The following is a 17,657-nucleotide window of genomic DNA, read 5'->3' as shown; positions in this document are numbered from 1 at the left end:
GCACAAGGTGGCATCCAGTCTATGCCCTACCATCTGCGTTGGTGGTATAGTGGTAAGCATAGCTGCTTTCCAAGCAGTTGACCCGGGTTCGATTCCTGGGTTCGATTCTCGGGCCTTTTGCTCAAGCTGTCGTTAAAACAGTCGTCCGGGGCCCCTGGCCAACTCCTCATTTAACTCGTGGCTGGAGCAAAACTTTTGCATGGGTCTTTGGGCAGCAGTAAAGGACTAGGTCTCCCCGTCGGGGAATCGAACCCCGGTCTTCCGCGTGACAGGCAGAGATACTGTCCACTATACTAACGAGGAGTTGCAGAGACAGGTAGTCGCCCCCGATCAGCGCCCCCCGACCAGGAACGGCCTCATGCGTCATTTTAGGTCATCGCTTCACAGAAGCCAGTGAAGCCAAACAAATCATCTAATACCATTTAAATATGAAGTGTCTGTGTAAAACGGGTTACGTTATTAAATTAGAGAGCTTGCTTTTTTAATAAAGAGCCTGGTAGGTCCGGTCAAAAAGTTCATGCGTTTTTTTCCAGTGCCGGGCCCAAACAAAGAGAGTTTCGGTTCCTGCCAGCTGCTAATGTGTTGCCAGCATTCTTGCTGACCGCACAAGGCGGCATCCAGTCTATGCCCAACCGCCTGCTAGAGTTCTCAACGGGTCGGGTCGGCCCGACGGGACCCGCGGGTTCGGGCCGGGTTCGGGTCGAAAATATTTGCAAATGACTCGGGTCGGACCTCGGGCTTAATCTTTTGAATTGTACAATAAAAGAAAAAAAAACATTTATTATTCATCGCTGCTGTTCACTGTAAAGAAAGTCTGGCTGCTGCGTGCAACGTGCATCGCGACGCGAGGGCAGACCTGACGCCGCTGCGTGCACGCCTTTAGCCCGGAGAAGAAGATGGAGTTGGTGAAAAATAAACTTGCTGCAGGTGAAATCACCGTTGCTCAGGGGCGGCGCGACACGTTGTGTGATTATCTCGGCAGTTTAGGACATCGCACAAGATTTGCGTCAATACAGAAAACATTTAATCACTGGATAGTTTTTTTCGTTTATTGAAATGTGGTTTATGTCAGCTGGATGGGCGGAATGTGTGAGACGTTAGAGTGCGCGCGCGCGCGCGGCCGGGGCTCTCTCTCTCTCTGCGTCAAGCGCAGCAGTCATTCTACATACATCACTCACCGATCAAAAGGGTGGCGTCGGGCCGCGGGTCGGGTTCGGGCAGATAATTCATATTGATGTGTCGGGTTACATCGGGTCCGGGCTTTAAAAGCCACGGGCCGGGTCGGGTCGGGTTGTAATTTTCAGGCCCGTTGAGAACTCTACCGCCTGCGTTGGTGGTATAGTGGTGAGCATAGCTGCCTTCCAAGCAGTTGACCCGGGTTCGATTCCCGGCCAACGCATTGCCTTTTGCTCAAGCTGTCGTTAAAACAGTCGTCCGGGGCCCCTGGCCAACTCCTCATTTAACTCGTGGCTGGAGCAAAACTTTTGCATGGGTCTTTGGGCAGCAGTAAAGGCAGAGATGGGGGACTCGAGTCACATGACTTGACTCGAGTCAGACTCGAGTCGCAAATTTAAGGACTTGAGACTTGCTTGACTAAATTAAAAAAATGACTCGACTTGACTTTGACTTGAGATCCAATGACTTGAGATTTGACTTGACTTGAACTGTATGACTCGAGAATGACTTGATATACATTTTTATATAAATCATCGCAACATCCATTGATAAACAAAATGAAAGCAACGGAACCATTGACGTCATCAGATTCTGCGCGATTGCGTGACGCTGCACAAGTCCAGAAATAGCCTACATCGCGGTGAGCGCGCTAAATACAAAAACATCTCCCTGCATCGTATCTTTTTGGATATAAACACTAGAAAATGACCATATTCATGCAAGAAGATTTTTTGTACGCATAATAACTGGCAAGGGATATCGGACGACCATCACAACCTCGAACAGTCGAACTTCATTCACCACGTCTAAAAGTAAGCTATGGCTTGTTTAACCTGTTTGTTATAGTTAATTTGACTATCTTTAAATCTAGAGAGATTAATATTGGTCAAAACAGCATGCCTCTTTATACACAATTATGTTTTCAAATGTAGCTTAATGTTGTCAATATTCAAATGATAATTAATGACGGTATATGTTTTGTATAACATTTGCCACATTTCTTTTTAAATCATGCTTTAAAGCCAAAAATGTTGTTCTTTCCAATGACGAAAAACAATATAGAAAACTGTTAGTTTTGTCGTTTATGTTTCTCTTAATGTTATCAGGGTTTGGTGGCAAAAAATGCCAGCAGAATTAATATGCACCTAAAATTCAAAATGTGGTGGAAAAATGGCCCTAGTATGGCCCTGGCCAACTCCTCCTTTAACTCGTGGCTGGAGCAAAACTTTTGCATGGGTCTTTGGGCAGCAGTAAAGGACTAGGTCTCCCCGTCGGGGAATCGAACCCCGGTCTTCCGCGTGACAGGCGGAGATACTGTCCACTATACTAACGAGGAGTTGCAGAGATAGGTAGTCGCCCCCTATCAGCGCCCCCCCGACCAGGAACGGCCTCATGCGTCATTTTAGGTCATCGCTTCACAGAAGCCAGTGAAGCCAAACAAATCATCTAATACCATTTAAATATGAAGTGTCTGTGTAAAACGGGTTACGTTATTAAATTAGAGAGCTTGCTTTTTTAATAAAGAGCCTGGTAGGTCCGGTCAAAAAGTTCATGCGTTTTTTTCCAGTGCCGGGCCCAAACAAAGAGAGTTTCGGTTCCTGCCAGCTGCTAATGTGTTGCCAGCATTCTTGCTGACCACACAAGGCGGCATCCAGTCTATGCCCAACCGCCTGCGTTGGTGGTATAGTGGTGAGCATAGCTGCCTTCCAAGCAGTTGACCCGGGTTCGATTCCCGGCCAACGCATTGCCTTTTGCTCAAGCTGTCGTTAAAACAGTCGTCCGGGGCCCCTGGCCATCTCCTCATTTAACTCGTGGCTGGAGCAAAACTTTTGCATGGGTCTTTGGGCAGCAGTAAAGGACTAGGTCTCCCCGTCGGGGAATCGAACCCTGGTCTTCCGCGTGACAGGCGGAGATACTGTCTACTATACTAACGAGGAGTTGCAGAGACAGGTAGTCGCCCCCGATCAGCGCCCCCCGACCAGGAAAGGCCTCATGCGTCATTTTAGGTCATCGCTTCACAGAAGCCAGTTAAGCCAAACAAATCATCTAATACCATTTAAATATGAAGTGTCTGTGTAAAACGGGTTAAGTTATTAAATTAGAGAGCTTGCTTTTTTAATAAAGAGCCTGGTAGGTCAGGTCAAAAAGTTAATGCGTTTTTTTCCAGTGCCGGGCCCAAACAAAGAGAGTTTCGGGTCCTGCCAGCTGCTAATGTGTTGCGAGCATTCTTGCTGACCGCACAAGGCGGCATCCAGTCTTGCCCGACCATCTGCGTTGGTGGTATAGTGGTGAGCATAGCTGCCTTCCAAGCAGTTGACCCGGGTTCGATTCCCGGCCAACGCATTGCCTTTTGCTCAAGCTGTCGTTAAAACAGTCGTCGGGGGCCCCTGGCCAACTCCTCATTTAACTCGTGGCTGGAGCAAAACTTTTGCATGGGTCTTTGGGCAGCAGTAAAGGACTAGGTCTCCCCGTCGGGGAATCGAACCCCGGTCTTCCGCGTGACAGGCGGAGATACTGTCCACTATACTAACGAGGAGTTGCAGAGACAGGTAGTCGCCCCCCGACCAGGAACGGCCTCATGCGTCATTTTAGGTCATCGCTTCACAGAAGCCAGTGAAGCCAAACAAATCATCTAATACCATTTAAATATGAAGTGTCTGTGTAAAACGGGTTACGTTATTAAATTAGAGAGCTTGCTTTTTTAATAAAGAGCCTGGTAGGTCCGGTCAAAAAGTTCATGCGTTTTTTTCCAGTGCCGGGCCCAAACAAAGAGAGTTTCGGTTCCTGCCAGCTGCTAATGTGTTGCCAGCATTCTTGCTGACCGCACAAGGCGGCATCCAGTCTATGCCCAACCGCCTGCGTTGGTGGTATAGTGGTGAGCATAGCTGCCTTCCAAGCAGTTGACCCGGGTTCGATTCCCGGCCAACGCATCGCCTTTTGCTCAAGCTGTCGTTAAAACAGTCGTCCGGGGCCCCTGGCCAACTCCTCATTTAACTCGTGGCTGGAGCAAAACTTTTGCATGGGTCTTTGGGCAGCAGTAAAGGCAGAGATGGGGGACTCGAGTCACATGACTTGACTTTGCAAATTTAAGGACTTGAGACTTGCTTGACTAAATTAAAAAAATGACTCGACTTGACTTTGACTTGAGATCCAATGACTTGAGACTTGACTTGACTTGAACTGTATGACTCGAGAATGATTTATATAAAAATGTATATCAAGTCATCGCAACATCCATTGATAAACAAAATGAAAGCAACGGAACCATTGACGTCATCAGATTCTGCGCGATTGCGTGACGCTGCACAAGTCCAGAAATAGCCTACATCGCGGTGAGCGCGCTAAATACAAAAACAACTCCCTGCATCGTATCTTTTTGGATATAAACACTAGAAAATGATCATATTCATGCAAGAAGATTTTTTGTACGCATAATAACTGGCAAGGGATATCGGACGACCATCACAACCTCGAACAGTCGAACTTCATTCACCACGTCTAAAAGTAAGCTATGGCTTGTTTAACCTATTTGTTATAGTTAATTTGATTATCTTTAAATCTAGAGAGATTAATATTGGTCAAAACAGCATGCCTCTTTATACACAATTATGTTTTCAAATGTAGCTTAATGTTGTCAATATTCAAATGATAATTAATGACGGTATATGTTTTGTATAACATTTGCCACATTTCTTTTTAAATCATGCTTTAAAGCCAAAAATGTTGTTCTTTCCAATGACGAAAAACAATATAGAAAACTGTTAGTTTTGTCGTTTATGTTTCTCTTAATGTTATAACAAACTCGTACTTCTATGGGTAAAGTTTACTATAAATCTGAATGTCTTTTGGGAAGGGATCTGCATACCAACTTATCACAATCATAAAACTGGTTGATGTCAAAAAAGAACAATAAGACAGGAAAATGCTTTACTTCGTAGAGATATATTATGAGAAAAGAACAATAGTGAAATGCACACTAAACCCAAAACCCATTAGCCTACCATAATACAATAATACAAAGTCCTCAACAAACAGAGTGTAATGTTGGATGCAACGAATGAGGATATACTTGTATATCACAGTCCATAGGTGAAAGAAAAACCCTTCTAGCTGATGTAGATGTACAATAGTTATTGAATCCTTGGTAATAGTCCAGACCAGATTCAATACTCCACACAGCAAATCCAGACTCAAGTAGAAAACAGTTCTTATCCTCTTCATTAAATATCCCGTTTCGATGACCCAAGGCCAATGAGATATTATGCAGGTAGTTTACTCCGTTTTATCCCCAACATGTACCATGTAGCAGGAAAAAGCATCATTGGTACAAAAAAAGGTAGGTAAAAGGAGTCCTTCTACAAACAAAATATTAAACATTATTATAAACCTCACCAACAATTGAATACAATTTGTACAGCACAGCCACCATTGAATATATAAAAAAACCTTACTTTGATTGAGCATAAAACGGTAAGTTTCCCAATCAGGACATCAGTAAAGGTAAGGTTACCAGAGGGAAGCCATGCTTTCCTCTTACCAAACAGTCCTCCCTTCTTCTACTCCCTACCGGTATTTAACTAAGCATAAACGAACCATGGTGTCCCCTAATGGTGGGTAGTAGAATAACACCATAAGTAACATTTAACTGTTACATACCCCCCTGATCAGAAAGAGACTTGTCATAACCATAACAAGTTTTCAAATTCTGCACATGATAAGTCTCAACATTTTCAGAATCATTAAGGAAAGAAACAGAATAGTTGACAGGACCAAGACATTTGACAATCTTAGCTGGACCCTTCCACTTTGCGGCTAATTTAGCCATAAAGCCTTCTTCAGCTCTGGATAAAGGGTGAGATCGGACCCAGACTACATCTCCCACCTGAAATTTACAATACTTGCGTCGCAGGTCATAGTAGTATTTTTGTCTATGTTGAGCTCGTTCCACATTTTTCTTCACAAGGTCAATGAGGTGTTCTTGTCTTTCCAACACACTATAGGCAGGACTACAAGGAGCCGGAGGTCGATGTAAAGCTCTTTCTAACGGTCCCTTTAATTTCCGTCCCAGAGCTACTTCGGCTGGTGTGAATCCTGTGCTCTCCTGGAAAGTAGTATTGATCGCAAACCTAAATTCAGGTAACCACTGATCCCACTGGCGATGCTGATCTCCCACATACGAAGCAATCATTGTCTTTAGGTGGCGATTGATCCGTTCTGTCATATTCGTTTGTGGGTGATAGGATGTGGTCAATTTTTGTATTACTCCCCACTGTTTGCAGATTAAGGAAAGTAGCTGTGAAGTAAACTGAGCTCCGCGATCCGACACTAGATAAGCAGGGGTGCCCCATCGAGTAAAGATTTCCTCTACTAGAATTCTGGCTATTTGGGGAGCTTTCGCCACTCTCAAAGGGTATAACTCCACCCACTTGGAACAGTAGTCAACGATAACTAAGAGATGTTCATTTTGCTTGACACTCTTTGGGAATGGACCCATCAGATCAACTCCAAGCATATAACCGGGTTCGACTACTGGTGTGGACTGTAGATATCCAGATAACTTGGTTAACACAGGCTTATACTTTTGACATGGTTGACACTCTTTACAATACTTCCACAAATCAGTTCTCACATTTGGCCAATAGGCGATGTCCAGAAGTCGAAGAAGGGTTTTTAATCTTCCAAGATGACCACTTAATGGGTTATCGTGTACATATTGCAAGAACTCTTTACGAAAACACATTGGTATGACGAGCTGTAGTTTCTGTCCCTTATTTCCATCAGGTACACTGCGAAACAGTACTCCATTCTCGAGCAAGTAATGTACTCTTGAAAGGTCCTGAGAAGTTTGTGAACTAGCCTTTTTACATATCTCCTGGATCTCCAAATCATTCTGTTGTGCAGTAGTGATCTGATCAAGATCTACAGGTAAATTTGTTGGAAAAGCAGTCGACTTGGTAGCTTTAACTACAGCCAGCAGCTCTGATGATCCTGGATGTTCTTGGTTTCTAGACAACACATCGGCTACGACATTACATATACCTTTTCTGTATTTAACTGTGAACTGAAAGCCTTGCAGACGTATAGTCCACCGTGTGAGACGAGAGTTTGGTTTGGGATGCTGAAAAACCCATGTGAGAGCTGCATGATCTGTGACGACTTCAAAAGGTTGTCCTTCCAAGTAATGTCTCCATTTCTCAACAGCCCACACGACAGCCAAACACTCTTTCTCAGAAACTGAATAAGCTTTTTCTGCTCCTCTCAAGAGCCTAGAAGCATATGCTACCACATGTTCCTCTCCTTCTGTTTCCTGGGTTAATACCGCCCCCAAACCAGTCTCACTAGCATCAGTCTGTACCTTGAATGCTTTACTGAAATCTGGAGGAGTTAGTACTGGTGTTTGGGTAAGGTCTTTCTTTATTATCTCCAAGGCGCGCTGACATTGATCAGTCCAAATCCATGAAGTTTTCTTTTGTTTAAGAGCATGTAAAGGTGCAGCTTTTGTTGAGAAATTTGGGATAAAACGGTGGTACCACCCTGCCAAACCCAAAAAACGCTGAACATCCTTAATCGATTGGGGTATCGGAAAATCCTGAACAGCAGCTACCTTCGCTGGATCAGTTTTTACTCCTTCTGCTGAAACAATGTGACCAAGAAAAGTCAGTTCTCTTTGTATGAAGTTGCATTTTTTCAGATTTAGAGTGAGGCCAGCATCCTGTAGACACTTGAAGACCTGGTTTAAATGTTGAAGATGCTCCATTTCGTTCCGAGAATACACCACCACATCGTCTATGTATACCAGACAACATTTTCCTCTTAACTCCCTGAGTACATGTTCCATTAATCTTTGGAATGAAGCGGCAGAGTTTTTCAATCCAAAAGGAAGCCGCAAGAATTCAAATAACCCTGAGGACGTCACAAAGGCTGTTTTCTGGATACTATCTGCTTCCATCTCCATTTGCCAATAGCCACTTTTAAGGTCGAGTGTGGTAAACACAGCAGCTCCATGTAGTGACTCTAAAATGTCCGGAATTTGTGGCATGGGATAAGCATCAAGATGTGTCTTCAAATTCAGTCCTCGATAGTCAATACAGAATCTTGATCCACCGTCCTTCTTTGGAACGATTACCACCGGAGAAGCCCAAGGAGAGATTGAAGGACGTATGATTTCTTGGGCTAACAACTCTTTGATTTCAGTACCTATGAACTGCTGCTTATCCCTAGAAACTTTGTAGGCTCTTTTCCTGACCGGTATTTCATCTGTGGTAATAATGCGGTGTTTTATCAGGTTTGTATGTCCAATGTCGTGGGTACAAACGGTTGGCCAGTCTAACATAACATTTTCTAGTTTCCTTTTAATCCAGGGTTGAGTGTCAGCATTTTGAACAAGTTGCTGAATAGTCTGCAAAGTGCCATCAGGAACTGGAAGATTGGGTATAGCAAGATAAAAATGCACTGTGGAACAGACATCATTGCTCAAAAATGGAAAAAAAAGATCTGGCTTAGCTCCTATGGCAGAAGGCAACGCGTACTGAGCTTTTTGGAAGTCTAACACGATTCCTGTCATCAGTAGAAAATCCATGCCTAAAATGATTGGCACGGTCAAATCAGTATCCCTCATAATGAACAATGTCAGATCCATTTGCGATCCTTGAATTTCACCTCTCCAGTTTACCTTTCCCAAAGCTGTCTGCCTCTGTCCATTGGCTAGCATGAAGGACTGTCCTTGGCACTGCTGGTATGGTTCTGCTTTACACAGTTGTTTCCAACAGGATTCCTGGATAAGGGATAAAGTGCTACCAGTATCCACCATGGCTGAAAAATATCTGTCTCTGATAACTATGGGAATATAGACAGTTTTAATGTCTGGTCGTGTTGAATTTTGAGTGGATTGCATGACTCTGGTATTAGCTATATGAGGTTTTCGTTGAGATTCACGAGAGTTTTGTGCCCTCCTTTGTTCTTCCCCATTCACCTGACTCCAGTATCTTCTAGACTCCTCAAAATCTCGCTCTATCTGTGTGCCAATTCTTACCAGTTCACCCACATCTCTCACAGTTCCTCTCATCAGACTCGCTAACCGTGGATTACAATTCCGTAGTATAGCCTGTACTACTTCTCATTCAGTCATCTCCTTTTTCCATCTCATGCACAAAGCACGGTAGTGAAAGGCAAAGTCTCGAATATTTTCTTTGACTCCTTGTTTCCTTTCTAATAACTTTCTTGCAGCCACTTCTTCATAATCTTCACTCAGAAATGAGAGCAAGAAAGCTTCCTTAAACTGCTTCCAATTTCTGACATTCCTTCTTTCAGCCATCCACCAATCTTTAGCTGTTCCTTTCAATACAGTCGTTAAGGCAGCCAGTATCTCAGAGTCAGAAAGAGGACGAACAGCAAAATACTCTTCACATCTTTCAATAAACTCTACAGGATCTTCATCTTGAGTATTGCTAAAGTCAGGAAAGTCAATTTTTACAGGAGGGTTGTATTGTATTGAAGACTCATATCCAGTTACGGGACTAGTGAGCTGCACATCAAAAGTTTGATCTCTTCCATTCTTGACTGGAGTGGGTAATGGGGAACTTAGATGGGGCTGTTTGGGAGTAGACACGTTTGACATAAGAGATTTGAATTTTTGATCAATCTGGATATCTCTCCTTTTTAGACAGTCTACCATGGATCTTCCTAAATCTTGTATGGCAAATTCCAGCTGTTTCTTAACTCTGTCACATTCACGTTCTACAAAATAATGTAATCTTGCTTCGATGGCTTTACATTTGTTTTCCATCTCATCCTGAGAGACACATTCATCCAATCTCTGATGACAGTCTTCAACTCGGCCTTCAAGTGATGTTACTCTTCCATCCAGTCTTTCATTAAAAGGTGTAACAGAGGGAATTGACTGTCCCAGTTCTCTATCATCTTCAAGTGGCGGAGGGGGCGGTAAAGGAAAATTATCCAGATCCTCACTGGAGTTATCTTCCTCAGAGTCCAGGTACAAATCACTAAATGTATTGATTAGTTCTTTGATTGGTTCTCTGTGAGCGTTGAAGGACTCTGATGCAAAATCCAGGCTAGGTACGACCTCATCCTCATCCAGAGTATTATGGCTTGTCATTCTTAATAAAGACTCAAAACACAGTAAAACATCCGTGTGTGTAGTTAATTAGTATGTCCCTGTTCGGGCGCCATTATATAACAAACTCGTACTTCTATGGGTAAAGTTTACTATAAATCTGAATGTCTTTTGGGAAGGGATCTGCATACCAACTTATCACAATCATAAAACTGGTTGATGTCAAAAAAGAACAATAAGACAGGAAAATGCTTTACTTCGTAGAGATATATTATGAGAAAAGAACAATAGTGAAATGCACACTAAACCCAAAACCCATTAGCCTACCATAATACAATAATACAAAGTCCTCAACAAACAGAGTGTAATGTTGGATGCAACGAATGAGGATATACTTGTATATCACAGTCCATAGGTGAAAGAAAAACCCTTCTAGCTGATGTAGATGTACAATAGTTATTGAATCCTTGGTAATAGTCCAGACCAGATTCAATACTCCACACAGCAAATCCAGACTCAAGTAGAAAACAGTTCTTATCCTCTTCATTAAATAACCCGTTTCGATGACCCAAGGCCAATGAGATATTATGCAGGTAGTTTACTTCGTTTTATCCCCAACATGTACCATGTAGCAGGAAAAAGCATCATTGGTACAAAAAAAGGTAGGTAAAAGGAGTCCTTCTACAAACAAAATATTAAACATTATTATAAACCTCACCAACAATTGAATACAATTTGTACAGCACAGCCACCATTGAATATATAAAAAAACCTTACTTTGATTGAGCATAAAACGGTAAGTTTCCCAATCAGGACATCAGTAAAGGTAAGGTTACCAGAGGGAAGCCATGCTTTCCTCTTACCAAACAGTTCTCCCTTCTTCTACTCCCTACCGGTATTTAACTAAGCATAAACGAACCATGGTGTCCCCTAATGGTGGGTAGTAGAATAACACCATAAGTAACATTTAACTGTTACAATGTTATCAGGGTTTGGTGGCAAAAAATGCCAGCAGAATTAATATGCACCCAAAATTCAAAATGTGGTGGAAAAATGGCCCTAGTATGGCCCTGGCCAACTCCTCCTTTAACTCGTGGCTGGAGCAAAACTTTTGCATGGGTCTTTGGGCAGCAGTAAAGGACTAGGTCTCCCCGTCGGGGAATCGAACCCCGGTCTTCCGCGTGACAGGCGGAGATACTGTCCAATATACTAACGAGGAGTTGCAGAGACAGGTAGTCGCCCCCGATCAGCGCCCCCCCGACCAGGAACGGCCTCATGCGTCATTTTAGGTCATCGCTTCACAGAAGCCAGTGAAGCCAAACAAATCATCTAATACCATTTAAATATGAAGTGTCTGTGTAAAACGGGTTACGTTATTAAATTAGAGAGCTTGCTTTTTTAATAAAGAGCCTGGTAGGTCCGGTCAAAAAGTTCATGCGTTTTTTTCCAGTGCCGGGCCCAAACAAAGAGAGTTCTGGTTCCTGCCAGCTGCTAATGTGTTGCCAGCATTCTTGCTGACCGCACAAGGCGGCATCCAGTCTATGCCCAACCGCCTGCGTTGGTGGTATAGTGGTGAGCATAGCTGCCTTCCAAGCAGTTGACCCGGGTTCGATTCCTGGCCAACGCATTGCCTTTTGCTCAAGCTGTCGTTAAAACAGTCGTCCGGGGCCCCTGGCCAACTCCTCATTTAACTCGTGGCTGGAGCAAAACTTTTGCATGGGTCTTTGGGCAGCAGTAAAGGACTAGGTCTCCCCGTCAGGGAATCGAACACCGGTCTTCCGCGTGACAGGCGGAGATACTGTCCACTATACTAACGAGGAGTTGCAGAGACAGGTAGTCGCCCCCGATCAGCGCCCCCCCCCCCCCGACCAGGAACGGCCTCATGCGTCATTTTAGGTCATCGCTTCACAGAAGCCAGTGAAGCCAAACAAATCATCTAATACCATTTAAATATGAAGTGTCTGTGTAAAACGGGTTACGTTATTAAATTAGAGAGCTTGCTTTTTTAATAAAGAGCCTGGTAGGTCCGGTCAAAAAGTTCATGCGTTTTTTTCCAGTGCCGGGCCCAAACAAAGAGAGTTTCGGTTCCTGCCAGCTGCTAATGTGTTGCCAGCATTCTTGCTGACCGCACAAGGCGGCATCCAGTCTATGCCCAACTGCCTGCGTTGGTGGTATAGTGGTGAGCATAGCTGCCTTCCAAGCAGTTGACCCGGGTTCGATTCCCGGCCAACGCATCGCCTTTTGCTCAAGCTGTCGTTAAAACAGTCATCCGGGGCCCCTGGCCAACTCCTCATTTAACTCGTGGCTGGAGCAAAACTTTTGCATGGGTCTTTGGGCAGCAGTAAAGGCAGAGATGGGGGACTCGAGTCACATGACTTGACTTTGCAAATTTAAGGACTTGAGACTTGCTTGACTAAATTAAAAAAATGACTCGACTTGACTTTGACTTGAGATCCAATGACTTGAGACTTGACTTGACTTGAACTGTATGACTCGAGAATGACTTGATATACATTTTTATATAAATCATCGCAACATCCATTGATAAACAAAATGAAAGCAACGGAACCATTGACGTCATCAGATTCTGCGCGATTGCGTGACGCTGCACAAGTCCAGAAATAGCCTACATCGCGGTGAGCGCGCTAAATACAAAAACATCTCCCTGCATCGTATCTTTTTTGATATAAACACTAGAAAATGACCATATTCATGCAAGAAGATTTTTTGTACGCATAATAACTGGCAAGGGATATCGGACGACCATCACAACCTCGAACAGTCGAACTTCATTCACCACGTCTAAAAGTAAGCTATGGCTTGTTTAACCTGTTTGTTATAATTAATTTGACTATCTTTAAATCTAGAGAGATTAATATTGGTCAAAACAGCATGCCTCTTTATACACAATTATGTTTTCAAATGTAGCTTAATGTTGTCAATATTCAAATGATAATTAATGACGGTATATGTTTTGTATAACATTTGCCACATTTCTTTTTAAATCATGCTTTAAAGCCAAAAATGTTGTTCTTTCCAATGACGAAAAACAATATAGAAAACATTTAGTTTTGTCGTTTATGTTTCTCTTAATGTTATCAGGGTTTGGTGGCAAAAAATGCCAGCAGAATTAATATGCACCTAAAATTCAAAATGTGGTGGAAAAATGGCCCTAGTATGGCCCTTGCCAACTCCTCCTTTAACTCGTGGCTGGAGCAAAACTTTTGCATGGGTCTTTGGGCAGCAGTAAAGGACTAGGTCTCCCCGTCGGGGAATCGAACCCCGGTCTTCCGCGTGACAGGCGGAGATACTGTCCACTATACTAACGAGGAGTTGCAGAGAGGTAGTCGCCCCCGATCAGCGCCCCCCCGACCAGGAACGGCCTCATGCGTCATTTTAGGTCATCGCTTCACAGAAGCCAGTTAAGTCAAACAAATCATCTAATACCATTTAAATATGAAGTGTCTGTGTAAAACGGGTTACGTTATTAAATTAGAGAGCTTGCTTTTTTAATAAAGAGCCTGGTAGGTCCGGTCAAAAAGTTCATGCGTTTTTTTCCAGTGCCGGGCCCAAACAAAGAGAGTTTAGGTTCCTGCCAGCTGCTAATGTGTTGCCAGCATTCTTGCTGACCGCACAAGGCGGCATCCAGTCTATGCCCGACCATCTATCTATGCCCGACAATATTTTTTAAACAAATGTGGGAATTTTAATTTGGGGGAGGATATTTTATGGATGAAAACAAAAAACTGGATGGCGGAAGGATTATCGGATTTTTATAAGGAAATTTTAAGTGCTTGGGGGGATTTCTTAAATGTAATAGATTATAATCTGAAAGGAAGAGAAAACATCTTAAACCAACCTCTGTTCTTAAACAAAAGTATTTTAAGAGATGGGAAAGAGATCTTTTTTAAAAAATGGATGGATGTGGGTATAACAAGGGTAAGAGATGTTTTGTATGAATTTAAAGAAGGGTTTTTACCATCACAATTTATAATGGATGCAATGGAGGAAGCAAAAGAGGAATGCAACAAACGAGAAATAGAGAATAAATACGAAATTATCAAATACGCAATACCGGAGGAATGGATTAAAAGAATAGAAAACATGGAGGAATGGAAGAAAGAGAAAGACATTTATGTCAGACTTAAAGGAAAACTATGTAATTTTAAGGAGTGTAATGTGAAAGATTTTTATTGTTATTTTAGAGATGGTGTTTTTAAAGAACCAGTTGCTAACAATTTTTGGGTACAGAAAATTAAGGACCTGAAAAAAGAAAGTATATGGAGAAATATGAGGGGAAAGTTTGTGGAAGCAAAACTTGAATGTTTAGAGTATTTTATAAGGCACAAAGTAATTTTTACCGAATGTATTTTAACTAAGATCGGAATGGAACAGAATGCAACATGTAAAGTATGCCAAGAAGAAGACGAAGGGATTTTACACTTGTTTTTATACTGCAAAGAGTTGGAGGGTTTTTACAGAAAATGCAAAAGGGTGATAAAAGAATTAATTGAGGACTGGGACGAAGATGTAATAGAATGGAAGAGGATAGTGATGTTTGGATGGGAGGAAAATTGTCAAAGTAAACAGTTTGTGAACCTGTTAGTAATGTTGATAAAAAATGCAGTATGGGAAAGAAGAAATGTGGCAAAAAAAGGAAAAGTGGTGCTTGATGTTTGGAATGTTCTTAAAAGGAAAACAGAAAGATATATTGAAGGATTGTATTGGTATTTTAAGTATGAAAACATGTTGCAAAGCTTTTATGTTGTTTTTACTCCAAGGGTTTCTAAAGTTTTAAAAGATCTAGCATGGAATGTACCTGAAAGTGATTTGGATTTTTAATTTTAATTTTTACTTTTATTGTATTTTATTTTTTTAACAGTTCTTTAAACTTAAGAATTGTGTACTGAGGGTCTGTATTACAAAAATATGTATTGAAAATGATGAAAGTTTTGATGTATATTTTTGTATTTGAAACATTTTCAATAAAAATTTAAAAAAAAAAAAAAAAAAAAAAAAAAAAGCATAGCTGCCTTCCAAGCAGTTGACCCGGGTTCGATTCCCGGCCAACGCATCGCCTTTTGCTCAAGCTGTCGTTAAAACAGTCGTCCGGGGCCCCTGGCCAACTCCTCATTTAACTCGTGGCTGGAGCAAAACTTTTGCATGGGTCTTTGGGCAGCAGTAAAGGACTAGGTCTCCCCGTCGGGGAATCGAACCCCGGTCTTCCGCGTGACAGGCTGAGATACTGTCCACTATACTAACGAGGAGTTGCAGAGACAGGTAGTCGCCCCCGATCAGCGCCCCCCGACCAGGAACGGCCTCATGCGTCATTTTAGGTCATCGCTTCACAGAAGCCAGTGAAGCCAAACAAATCATCTAATACCATTTAAATATGAAGTGTCTGTGTAAAACGGGTTACGTTATTAAATTAGAGAGCTTGCTTTTTTAATAAAGAGCCTGGTAGGTCCGGTCAAAAAGTTCATGCGTTTTTTTCCAGTGCCGGGCCCAAACAAAGAGAGTTTCGGTTCCTGCCAGCTGCTAATGTGTTGCCAGCATTCTTGCTGACCGCACAAGGCGGCATCCAGTCTATGCCCAACCGCCTGCTAGAGTTCTCAACGGGTCGGGTCGGCCCGACAAACCCGACGGGACCCGCGGGTTCGGGCCGGGTTCGGGTCGAAAATATTTGCAAATGACTCGGGTCGGACCTCGGGCTTAATCTTTTGAATTGTACAATAAAAGAAAAAAAAACATTTATTATTCATCGCTGCTGTTCACTGTAAAGAAAGTCTGGCTGCTGCGTGCAACGTGCATCGCGACGCGAGGGCAGACCTGACGCCGCTGCGTGCACGCCTTTAGCCCGGAGAAGAAGATGGAGTTGGTGAAAAATAAACTTGCTGCAGGTGAAATCACCGTTGCTCAGGGGCGGCGCGACACGTTGTGTGATTATCTCGGCAGTTTAGGACATCGCACAAGATTTGCGTCAATACAGAAAACATTTAATCACTGGATAGTTTTTTTCGTTTATTGAAATGTGGTTTATGTCAGCTGGATGGGCGGAATGTGTGAGACGTTAGAGTGCGCGCGCGCGCGGCCGGGGCTCTCTCTCTCTCTGCGTCAAGCGCAGCAGTCATTCTACATACATCACTCACCGATCAAAAGGGTGGCGTCGGGCCGCGGGTCGGGTTCGGGCAGATAATTCATGTTGATGTGTCGGGTTACATCGGGTCCGGGCTTTAAAAGCCACGGGCCGGGTCGGGTCGGGTTGTAATTTTCAGGCCCGTTGAGAACTCTACCGCCTGCGTTGGTGGTATAGTGGTGAGCATAGCTGCCTTCCAAGCAGTTGACCCGGGTTCGATTCCCGGCCAACGCATCGCCTTTTGCTCAAGCTGTCGTTAAAACAGTCGTCCGGGGCCCCTGGCCAACTCCTCATTTAACTCGTGGCTGGAGCAAAACTTTTGCATGGGTCTTTGGGCAGCAGTAAAGGCAGAGATGGGGGACTCGAGTCACATGACTTGACTTTGCAAATTTAAGGACTTGAGACTTGCTTGACTAAATTAAAAAAATGACTCGACTTGACTTTGACTTGAGATCCAATGACTTGAGACTTGACTTGACTTGAACTGTATGACTCGAGAATGACTTGATATACATTTTTATATAAATCATCGCAACATCCATTGATAAACAAAATGAAAGCAACGGAACCATTGACGTCATCAGATTCTGCGCGATTGCGTGACGCTGCACAAGTCCAGAAATAGCCTACATCGCGGTGAGCGCGCTAAATACAAAAACATCTCCCTGCATCGTATCTTTTTGGATATAAACACTAGAAAATGACCATATTCATGCAAGAAGATTTTTTGTACGCATAATAACTGGCAAGGGATATCGGACGACCATCACAACCTCGAACAGTCGAACTTCATTCACCACGTCTAAAAGTAAGCTATGGCTTGTTTTTTTTTGTTTTTTTGAACAATATATTTAATCATTTTTCAGTTTACATATCACATCAAATTACATAATGAATAACAATCATGTAAAACACAGTAAACCTTTTTCACCCTGTTCTCCCTCCCAACACCCCCCCACCCCCCCCCCCCCCCCTCCAAAAAAAAAAAAAAGTATAAATAAAAATAAAATACAAAATAATAATGATAAATAAATAAAATGTATAATAATAAAAAATAAAATAAAAGAATAATATATTTTTTTTAAAGACACCTAAATCAGGTAAGGAGTGTTTCACATGTATATTTAGAAGACCATGATGCTACCCTACTACCTCAGAGCTTGTTCTTGTTGTAGCAGGTTACCAACATTTACATTATGCCTTAAGAAGTTAGTAAAAGGTCTCCAGACATCTTCAAAAGTATTTTGTTTATTTTTGACAATGTACGTTATC

At 42.8% G+C, this 17,657-nt stretch overlaps 6 non-coding genes across 6 annotated transcripts; all 6 read left to right on the top strand.

The window, feature by feature from the left end:
* Window positions 1-1,327: 1,327 nt before the first annotated feature.
* Window positions 1,328-1,399, top strand: trnag-ucc (transfer RNA glycine (anticodon UCC)). The gene has a single exon. It is a non-coding gene; the product is annotated as a tRNA-Gly (tRNA).
* A 1,449-nt stretch (window positions 1,400-2,848) lies between these two features.
* On the top strand, window positions 2,849-2,920 carry trnag-ucc (transfer RNA glycine (anticodon UCC)). The gene has a single exon. It is a non-coding gene; the product is annotated as a tRNA-Gly (tRNA).
* A 527-nt stretch (window positions 2,921-3,447) lies between these two features.
* On the top strand, window positions 3,448-3,519 carry trnag-ucc (transfer RNA glycine (anticodon UCC)). Its single transcript has one exon. It is a non-coding gene; the product is annotated as a tRNA-Gly (tRNA).
* A 515-nt stretch (window positions 3,520-4,034) lies between these two features.
* Window positions 4,035-4,106, top strand: trnag-ucc (transfer RNA glycine (anticodon UCC)). Its single transcript has one exon. It is a non-coding gene; the product is annotated as a tRNA-Gly (tRNA).
* An 8,305-nt stretch (window positions 4,107-12,411) lies between these two features.
* On the top strand, window positions 12,412-12,483 carry trnag-ucc (transfer RNA glycine (anticodon UCC)). Its single transcript has one exon. It is a non-coding gene; the product is annotated as a tRNA-Gly (tRNA).
* A 4,064-nt stretch (window positions 12,484-16,547) lies between these two features.
* trnag-ucc (transfer RNA glycine (anticodon UCC)) lies at window positions 16,548-16,619 on the top strand. Its single transcript has one exon. It is a non-coding gene; the product is annotated as a tRNA-Gly (tRNA).
* The last annotated feature ends 1,038 nt before the right edge of the window (window positions 16,620-17,657 follow it).

This window comes from Rhinichthys klamathensis, unplaced genomic scaffold (genome assembly GCF_029890125.1).
Source record: "Rhinichthys klamathensis goyatoka isolate OS25496 unplaced genomic scaffold, OSU_Roscu_1.1 h1tg000176l_1, whole genome shotgun sequence".
Lineage (NCBI taxonomy): Eukaryota > Metazoa > Chordata > Actinopteri > Cypriniformes > Leuciscidae > Rhinichthys > Rhinichthys klamathensis.
Note: the sequence above shows the minus strand (reverse complement) of the source record. Positions and strands in the feature narration are given on the sequence as shown.